General features: G+C 39.3%; 1 pseudogene; it reads left to right on the plus strand.

The window, feature by feature from the left end:
- Nucleotides 1-984: 984 nt before the first annotated feature.
- On the plus strand, nt 985-9,255 carry LOC113110015 (transmembrane protease serine 2-like; annotated as a pseudogene).
- Nucleotides 9,256-9,482: the final 227 nt, after the last annotated feature.

Genomic DNA, 9,482 nt, shown 5'->3' on the forward strand with positions numbered 1-9,482 from the left:
AAAGGGGTATTTAAAGAAATAGTACATCTGATAATTCATATTTTTGTCATTTACTCATCCTCATGCCATTGTCTGCTGCTGTTTTACATATTGTGCAAGTAAATGGTGACCAGCAGCTGATTTTTCACGCTCCAAAAGTGTCAAAAAGCACAATTAAAAGTACCATAACATTACATTTTAAGTCTTCTTAAATTCTTAACTGCTGCGTCTCTCAAATTTCCTTCACTGTCAAATATATTAAAATTACAGTTAACCAAAATGGAAACTAATACGGCAACCAAAACAAATCTTGGAATTAAATGAAATATTAAGATAAAAACTTCAAGGACCTTAACCAATAACAAAAACACATTAGAATGACTTAAAAACGAAGACTGAAAATATGCAAATAAACTAATATTATTATTACTAAATATAAATAAAACCTATGTAGTGTGTACTGTATATCAGTGATACTGTAATAACACTGGTGCATCAACAACAATACCAAATCTGTTTGATTCTCGTGTATTGTAATAGATTATGACTTGCCAAATTGAAGGGGAATATTTAGTGTACCTGCAGAAGGTAAATTACTTGCATGCTTAATGCGTACAAATTAGATTTGAGCTACGAAGTGGAAGCTTTTCATTGTAAACGACTAAACTTTTGGTTCAGTTCCCACACAAAGCTAGCATATGACTTCAGAGGGTTTGAACCATAGCATTGAAATCACAGAGAATAAAGTTAAACAACTTATGGAAATGTTATGTTATGAGAAAAAGGGAACATGAAAATGTACATTTGTGCTTGCGAGCCAAAGAAACTTCTTTTAAAAGCTAAAAAACGAATGTAATCTCATGCAGTTGTTGTACCTCACTCTCACTGTGGAAATAAGTGAGCTAGAAGGAAGCAGCTTTAAGAGGAAGAATGTTTTCCTATTATTGACACACCTTTTTTGGTTAGTAATTTACAATGCAAAGTTGTTTCAATACAAAACCAAGTTATTGTTCAAAAGAAAAGCAGTTGGATGCTCTGAGTTATAAACTCTTGGGTCACCAGGTGATATTTTATATACACCTGACTGATGAGTGTTTCCGCTGCTTATAAAGCAAAGTTGTGCCATTGGCTGCTTATTACACATACAGAGAGTGGACAGAGAGTCCGCTAACACTCAGACACAAGGAGAACCCTCTGACAGGTCAGTTTTACTATAAATTATTATAATTTGTATGGCATAATATATAATTTCATACGGATGCGTTGCTGTTTCTGATTAATATTTTGCTGTATGTTTAGTCAGCAGATCTAAGTTTGAGATTCAAGTTCTAGTGTTTTTTGGATTGCGTTTTGCAGTTCAAACGAAGCCAAAGGCAAACGATGCAGACAGCAGATACGGTAATGATATGATATATTGTTGTTTTTCCTCTTCTTAACTCCTATCTGAACATATTTATCCTCTTCTGCCATATTTGGATCATTTAGTCCCTGGTGTCTTTCGATTGTCATTCATTTTATGTAACAATGCAGACACTGTCAGTCAACAGATGAGCTATATTTGTAAAGCATTAACTGTCCTGGGGAAACGACCGAGCACTTAATGAATGATTCATCAGAAAAGTCGTTTGATCTTTTAAAAAAGGAAAGCCAGTTAGATTTGAATTTCATGAAAAACTGGTGAAAACATGAAGCACAATTGTTTTTTGCTGAGTTTCTGATTTGTCTAAGGCAGACAAGGAAGTATTTTCTGAATAAGCAACAGGGAACTTTGTTATATACCTGAACAATTTATGCATAAAATTAATCTAGTTATTCAGTTGTTGTTATGATGGTATTTGATATTTACCAATGTAAAATTAATATTTTACAAAATACAACAACTATTATTTTTAAATATTAATAGCAATAATTTCAATGTATATTTTCTTTTTTACCAGTGTTGTAAGACAAAAGCAAGTATAGCTCATTTCATGTCTCTATTCCTGTTGAAATATTGATTTGCTAAAGGCATGTTGAATACCTAAGTTTATCAGTGTCATTTAAAAGCGTAAACAGTGAGTGTAATTGTTCAAATAAGGAACCATGTTTATTTAATAGGTATGTATTTCCTGGAACAGTCTTCACATTGTTGTTAGTCATATTGTAATTGTTAACATGGACACAGTACTCTAAAGTAACTTTTTGTTGTATAATTTTCTAATTTGATATCCTTTTCGAGCAAAACAGGTTGCAAAACCCTGACAAAAGCTGATTAAACTCAAATTTCTTTCAGACATATGACAATCTTTCTCAGCTGAACTATGGTTTCCAACATGAAGAGCAGCAGGCCCATCCATATCTGCCTCCTCCTGGAATATACCCAGCTTTACCTCAGTACCCCGGTCCCCAAAACCCACAACATCTATACCAGAATTCAGAGAAATACTCGCCTGCTCAGAACCTCCATCAGTATACGCCTCAAGCAGAACCTGTTAATACACACCACACGTTCACATCTGGACTCTACCTTGATGTTAATCCGGTTCACAAATGTATTTAATGCTTCTTAAAGGAATAGTTCACCAAAAATAAATCATTTACATACCCATCAAGTTGTTCCAAACTCATATGGATCTCATTCTTCTGCTGAAAACATAAGATTATTTTGAAGAACGTATGTAGCCAAACATCATCTGGTAGCCTTTAGTATTTTACTATGGAAGCCAATGGGGAGCAATGACTGTTTAATTAGCAAAACATTTTTCATCTTCTTTTGTTTGGGTGAACTATTCCTTCTAACCTATTTTAGTCATTTTCATGTTCTAAATATCGGTTCTCATGAACTTTGATTCTTTAACAGCTTCCAGGAGAAAAAAATGGCCATTTATTCTTGGCATAGTCATCACCCTGCTGGTCGTTGCTGGGGTCATAGCTGCGGTGCTTTGGTTTTATGGTAAGAAACTCTCACACTGGATGTCTTACAGTTCATCTACCCAGTGATTTCTGGCTCTGATATCCTTCGTCTACTCCAACAGGTCTGTTTGATTGTTTGCTAGGATCTCGCTGTCAAACAGATAACAAACATGTCAGTCTTTCGCAGTGGTGTGACGGCATGGAGAACTGTCCTTTGGGAGACGATGAAAGTCAGTGCTGACACACATTGTCCGACGTGTTGAATTGATTCCATTCAAAGATCTTTACTGTACTTTCTGTTGTTGTATTTGTAGTTCGTCTGTTTGGATCTAATTTCCTTCTTCAGATGTATTCAAATGTGACCCGAAAATGGGAGAATGTGTGTTCAGATAGATGGAATGACAGCCTTCGGACAGCAAGCGTGTGAGATGATGGGATACGAGAGGTAATGTTAGAAGTCTGTTATTACTACTTTACAGTTGCCACAAAAGATATGAAGCAGCACAACTGTTTTCATCATCAATAATAATAATACTCAGTGCTTTATGAGCACCAAATTAAAATGATTTGTGAAGGATCATGTGAAAAATGGACATCACAGGAATATTAGTACATTTACAGAATGTGTTTTGTATGAGGTGATTTGTAATATGTGCTTTGTGTTTGTGTGTGGTTTATCTCTAAGGAGCACTTATGTGGGTTATGAGGAGATTGACTACATGCTGGTGAAGACCGATTCTCTCAGCTCTTCCAATCTGACAGGTTTTCTCAGTAAAACGTACGCAACAGAGTTCTGTTAATACAGAATTGTCTAGTACTTCATATCTAAAAGGTTTAGGTTTTGCATGTTGGTTATTTTATTGCAGTTAACATTATTTATTGGTTAGTAGTGTTCCCTATAATCAGCTCGTTTAAAAGCTTTTTATGTTTCTCTTATGATAATTCAGTTCAGACTGTCCATCTAACAAAGCAGTGGCACTCAAATGTATAGGTAAGATAATAGTTCCAAGTTCTTTTTTTGTATGTGTTTTTGTAAAATAAATAAATCTGTGTTTTTTAGGTGTTGCCCTTATTTTGTGTTAACTAAAATGTCAAAAAGTAAGAAAATTAGAATTACCTTGAATAAAACTGTAAATAAAGTTAAAAATAGAAGTTTGCTATATACGGTTGCAATCAAAATTATTCAACCCCCTTGACCTGCAAGACAATTTGCTACGGAGAACATTTTATGAAATCAGTTCAGCAAAGGCTTCAGTAAAGTATTAGAGAAAGTTTGTTAATGCACTTTTGAGTGATTCTGAGTATGGAACATTGATGAATAATGATAAAATTCAAATTGGCTCTAAACATTCATGTTCAAAATTATTCAATCCCCTTTGTGCAGAATCTTTTATTATTTAAAATCACCAATAAACGCTGTCTGTAAGTGTTTAAAGCTTCTGTCATCTCTCGACTACAGTCTTGGCCCAATCATGTCACGCTGTCTGGTTTCTGTTTCCCTGAGTCTCCACTAGTGCTCTCACTTCCCCATAGGCACCTTGATAGTCATTACCCTGCCTATATTAATCGGTCTTTTTCTGTTTGTCTTCATGGAGTCCTTTCATTCCATCACCCAGTTTCCTCGCCTTCCGAGTTTCCCCGCCTTCCTGTTCCTATCCCTATTGTTGTTTGTTTTGGATTGATTTCTGGTTTTGACCCCTGCTTGTTGGATTCTGATTTGGATTACCCAATAAATACCACACTGCGTTTGGATCTCTCGTCTCCTGTGTTTCCCTGGGTTCCGATCGTAACAGAAGGACTCCATCCATGTTGAGATCAAGTGGTGTGGGACTTCATTCCCGTTCCCCAGCCAGTATGGTGGAGCAGAGGGCAAAATATGTAAAATTAACCACCCTCCGCCAAGAGGGCAATGAGGTGGGTGCTATTGCACATGTGTTCTGGACCCTGGTGGATAGTATGGGATATGATGATGCGGCCCTAAAAGACATTTTCAACACAGGTCTGGATGACCCGGTACCTCGTATAGAGATGGATCAGTTGGACGCGTTTGGTTTCTGGGAATTCGTGTTCTACTTGCAGCATCGGCTTCCTTGGGATGCCCCAGCCACTCTCCCGGTGGAATGGCCGATTCTGGACCGGGGTCTGCAAACAGGAGGACCGCCAGCCCAGCACCACTGCACAGTATGGTTGTCAGCCCAGCACCACAGTACAAGTTGGCCGCCGGCCCAGCGCCACAGCACAAGGTGGTCGCCAGCCCAACGTCACTGTGCAAGATGGCCGCCGGCACAGTGCCACTGCCTCGACCGCATGGATATGGTGGTCTTCTGCACTGCCCTGGTGGGTTCTGTCTCGACCGCACGGAGGTGGTGGTCTTCTGCGCCGCCCGGGTGGGCTTCTATCCCGACCTCACAGAGGTGGTGGTCTTCTGCGCCGCCCGGGTGGGCTTCTATCCCGACCTCACGGATGTGGTGGTCTTCTGCGCAGCCCTGGTGGGCTTCTGTCTCGACCGCACAGATGTGGTGGTCTTCTGCGCCGCTCTGGTGGGCTTCTGCCTCGACCGCACTGATGTGGTGGTCTTCTGCGCCACCCTGGTGGGCTTCTGTCTCGACCGCATGGCTCCAATTCCGCCTTGCTCCTCTCTGGATTCCTGCCCTGTCGGTTCGGCCCTGGGCCACTGAGCGATATGTTTCTTCCTGGACTTGTGTTTTGTTGTTTATTTGTCTTTGTTTTTTGCTCTTCTTCCCTCTGTTTCCCTCTATGGACCTGGCCCTCCGTCCCTCCCCCTGATCCTCCGCAGGTCCACCTCCCTCCTGGGCTCCTTGTTTTTGTTTTTCTCTCTGTTTCCCTCTATGGACCTGGCTCTCTGTCCCTCCCCCTGATCCTCCGCAGGTCCACCTCCCTCCTGGGCTCCTTGTTTTTGTTTTTTGCACTTCTTGTCTCTGTTTCTCCATTTTACCTGGCCCCCCGTCCCTCCCCCTGGTCCTCCGCCATTCCACCTCCCTCCTGGTCTCTGTGTTCCTTGGTCTCTTCTTGAGTTCCGGTGGAGCATCTGGTAGCTGCTCCGTGGAGGAGGGGGTAATGTCACGCTGTCTGGTTTCTGTTTCCCTGAGTCTCCACTAGTGGTCTCACTTCCCCATAGGCACCTCACCGTAGGCACTACAATTCCCACAAAGCCTTGACCCTTCATCACAGTAATTTCACTCCTGTTAATTGCACTCAGGTGTCTTCACTTGATAGTCATTACCCTGCATATATTAACCGGTCTTTTTCTGTTTGTCTTCATGGAGTCCTTTCATTCCGTCACCCAGTTTTCTCGCCTTCCGAGTTTCCTGTTCCAGTTCCTATTCCTATTCCTGTTCCTTTTCCTATCCTTATTGTTGTTTGTTTTGGATTGATTTCTGGTTTGACCCCTGCTTGTTGGATTCTTATTTGGATTACCCAATAAATACCACACTGCATTTGGATCTCTCGTCTTCTGTGTTTCCCTGGGTTCCGATCGTAACAATTCATCGCCTTAAAAAAGCTTTCAGATCACTGATCACCTTTGGTTTTCATATTGCCACTGCTTTCTTCAAATTCAACCAGATATTTGCAATGAAAATTAAGCCTGAAGACTGAACAGGTCACTCAAGGACATTCTATGACTGATCCCTGAACCAAGCAGTAGTAGATTTGGATGTGTACTTTGGGATGACTGTCCTGCAGTAAAGTCCATTGATCATCAGCTTCAGTCTTTGCACCAAAGGCATCACAATTCTTGTCAAAATGAACATAACAGGACTGATCCACCTCCAAGTTTGACGATGGAGATGGTGTTCTTCTGCTTATTAGCTTAGCTTTTTTGCAGCAGACATACAGTACCGCTGTACAAGTTCATACAGTACACACACTGCACTGAAATGGTTTTCCTCCTTTCATCGGGTCATCTTGCAAGTCTTTGGCTGTACATTGCAGGTTTTTCTCAGTTGCTCTGATTAACAATTTTATGATATTGTGCTTTTCTCTGTTGACATTTTTGCTACTCAACTTCAGCACATGCATGGGCTAACTGTGTGTTTAACAACTCAAGCTAATTCTTTTTTTTAATAGAGTTTCTAAAGGCTTAATTGTGTTTTGAGACTGTTTTATTCCCCACCATGCAAATAAGTGATTTAAAAACAGCAATGCTGAATAAGCGTTGAATAATTATGACATAGCAGTATTATTAAAAAAGCTTATAACTCAAAAGTATTACATTATATTTTGACAATATCACTTAACTGAAAAATAAAAAAAATAAACACAAATTCATAATATTATTACATAAGAAGTTAAATACATAATATTTGTATATAACACTGATACCAATTTACAAATTTGTTATCATCTTTTCCTCAATCTCATATGAAAGATGAGAGTCTTCATTTTTGGGGTGAACCAACCTTTTAAATATTATAATTACTATAAAATATTAATATGAAGTATAGCTTGTAGCTTGGAAATCTACACTTTACACATACCCTGATACTGATCTCCGAATCCTGTAGATTGCGGACGGAACATCGGGACCCGAATCGTGGGAGGAACCACGGTGACCTCTAAGGGGGTGTGGCCATGGCAGGTCAGCCTGCAAATTTCCGGAGTGCATTTGTGTGGCGGGTCTGTCATTACACCTTACTGGATCGTCACTGCGGCTCACTGTGTGCATGAGTAAGTACTCTCGTTTAGTACAGTCTCGTTTGACAATTTATGATGAACTCTAATAAATGACAAACTGGTGCAGGAGATCAGATGCAAGGGTCTGGACTGTGTATGCTGGATATCTGAATCTTCCCGAGATGCTGTCGGCCACCGGCAGTTCTGTCAGCCGAATTATCATGCACAACTATGACCCAGTAACCGATGAGAATGACATTGCCTTGATGAAGCTAAGCAGTCCTCTCACGATTACATGTAAGACACACACACAATTTTCCCCCAGCCAATAAGAAAATTTCATGATCATTTAGTAAATTGACTAATAGTGGCAGCGCAAGGTTGTGGGTTTGATTCCCAGGGAACAAATGTTAGTCTGAATGCACTGTAAGTTGTTTTCGATAAAAGCGTCTGCTAAATGCATAAATTTAATTTAATTTAAATTTAATATATGAGCCTATTCAAATGACTTCAGAAGAATAGAAATGAGTTGAATGGACTTTTGTGGTGCTTTTTGGAACTAGATAGTGTAAAGTTCTGTTTTCACTGTGTGGAAAAGAGCAGCTTGAACATTCAGCAAAATATCTCCTCTTTTTTTTTTCTTTTTTTTTTTTTTTTTTTTTACAGAAGAACAATACAGCTTTGAATGCCGACAATTTCTGTTTCTTGTTTCAGCGAACGTCAGGCCAGTGTGTCTACCCAATAAAGGCATGTACTTCACTGCTCCACGGGATTGTTACGTCACTGGATGGGGGTCACTGTTTAGTGGAGGTTTGAAACTTTTTCAAGAGCAAATCCCAACAGAACTGTACTAAAATACCTACAGATCCATATGCATGTGCAATGATTCCTGATTCATGCATGACAAGCAAATGTTGTTTTCTTTAAGGATCTTCCTCACAAACCCTACAAGAAGCCAAAATCCAGCTAATCGACAGAACGACTTGCAACAGCCGAGCAGTGTATAATGGACAAATCACAGACACCATGATCTGTGCTGGCAAGCTGGAGGGTGGCGTGGACTCCTGTCAGGTCAGAAACACACTCTGTATAAACACAGTTAGAAGCTGCTTGATCATTCAAAAGAGTTAATTAGAATAGAGTAAATGTAATGTATGTGCCAAAGGCCAAATTAAATAAGTGCTCTTTCCAAACAGGGGGACAGTGGGGGTCCTCTGGTCACAAAAGAGAATTCTCTATGGTGGCTGGTTGGGGACACTAGCTGGGGTGATGGATGTGCTTTCAGAAACAAGCCCGGAGTCTACGGAAATGTGACCTACTTCCTTGACTGGATACATGAACAAATGCGGGTAAGATTTCCAATATAAATCTCCAAACTGTGTCACAGAAAATTTATTATTATTATTATTATCATCATTATTATACATGGCATAAGACAAACAACTGTTTTTGTTTTGTTTTGTTTTCAGAAATATTAACTTTTTAATATAAGGTTTTTTGAGAAGAGCAACTGATCCAAATCGCTGGAACTGTGACAGTGTACATTTATTTTTTTGCTTTCATATTAATGTTATCACATAAATCTAAAATAAGCACTTATTTACTTTCACCAGTGTTCGTGATGAAGTGAATTGCACATTAAGCTACAATATGCACTTTTCTGTCTTTTTTTGTTGTTGTATGTTTTGTATAAAGAGCACAATTGTACAAATGATTTTATTAAAATAATAGTAAAAAAAAAAAAAAACCTACCTGACAATCTCACTCCACTGACATGTTTCTGTTCTCTGGCTGTCTTTGTCAACCACAGCAGCTCACATTTGCATTATTACAGTATTTGATAACAGGGTGTGACAGACAATATAACCATTGTCCTCAGAACTGCGAACAGACACGGTCATGAAAAAAGTCTTGAAAAAACGGTCATTTCACGGTCATGAAAAAATATTTTATTTTAAAATGTACATGAATGTCTG

The sequence above is a fragment of the Carassius auratus genome, chromosome 10 (genome assembly GCF_003368295.1).
Source record: "Carassius auratus strain Wakin chromosome 10, ASM336829v1, whole genome shotgun sequence".
In the NCBI taxonomy this organism is placed as follows: Eukaryota; Metazoa; Chordata; class Actinopteri; order Cypriniformes; family Cyprinidae; genus Carassius; species Carassius auratus.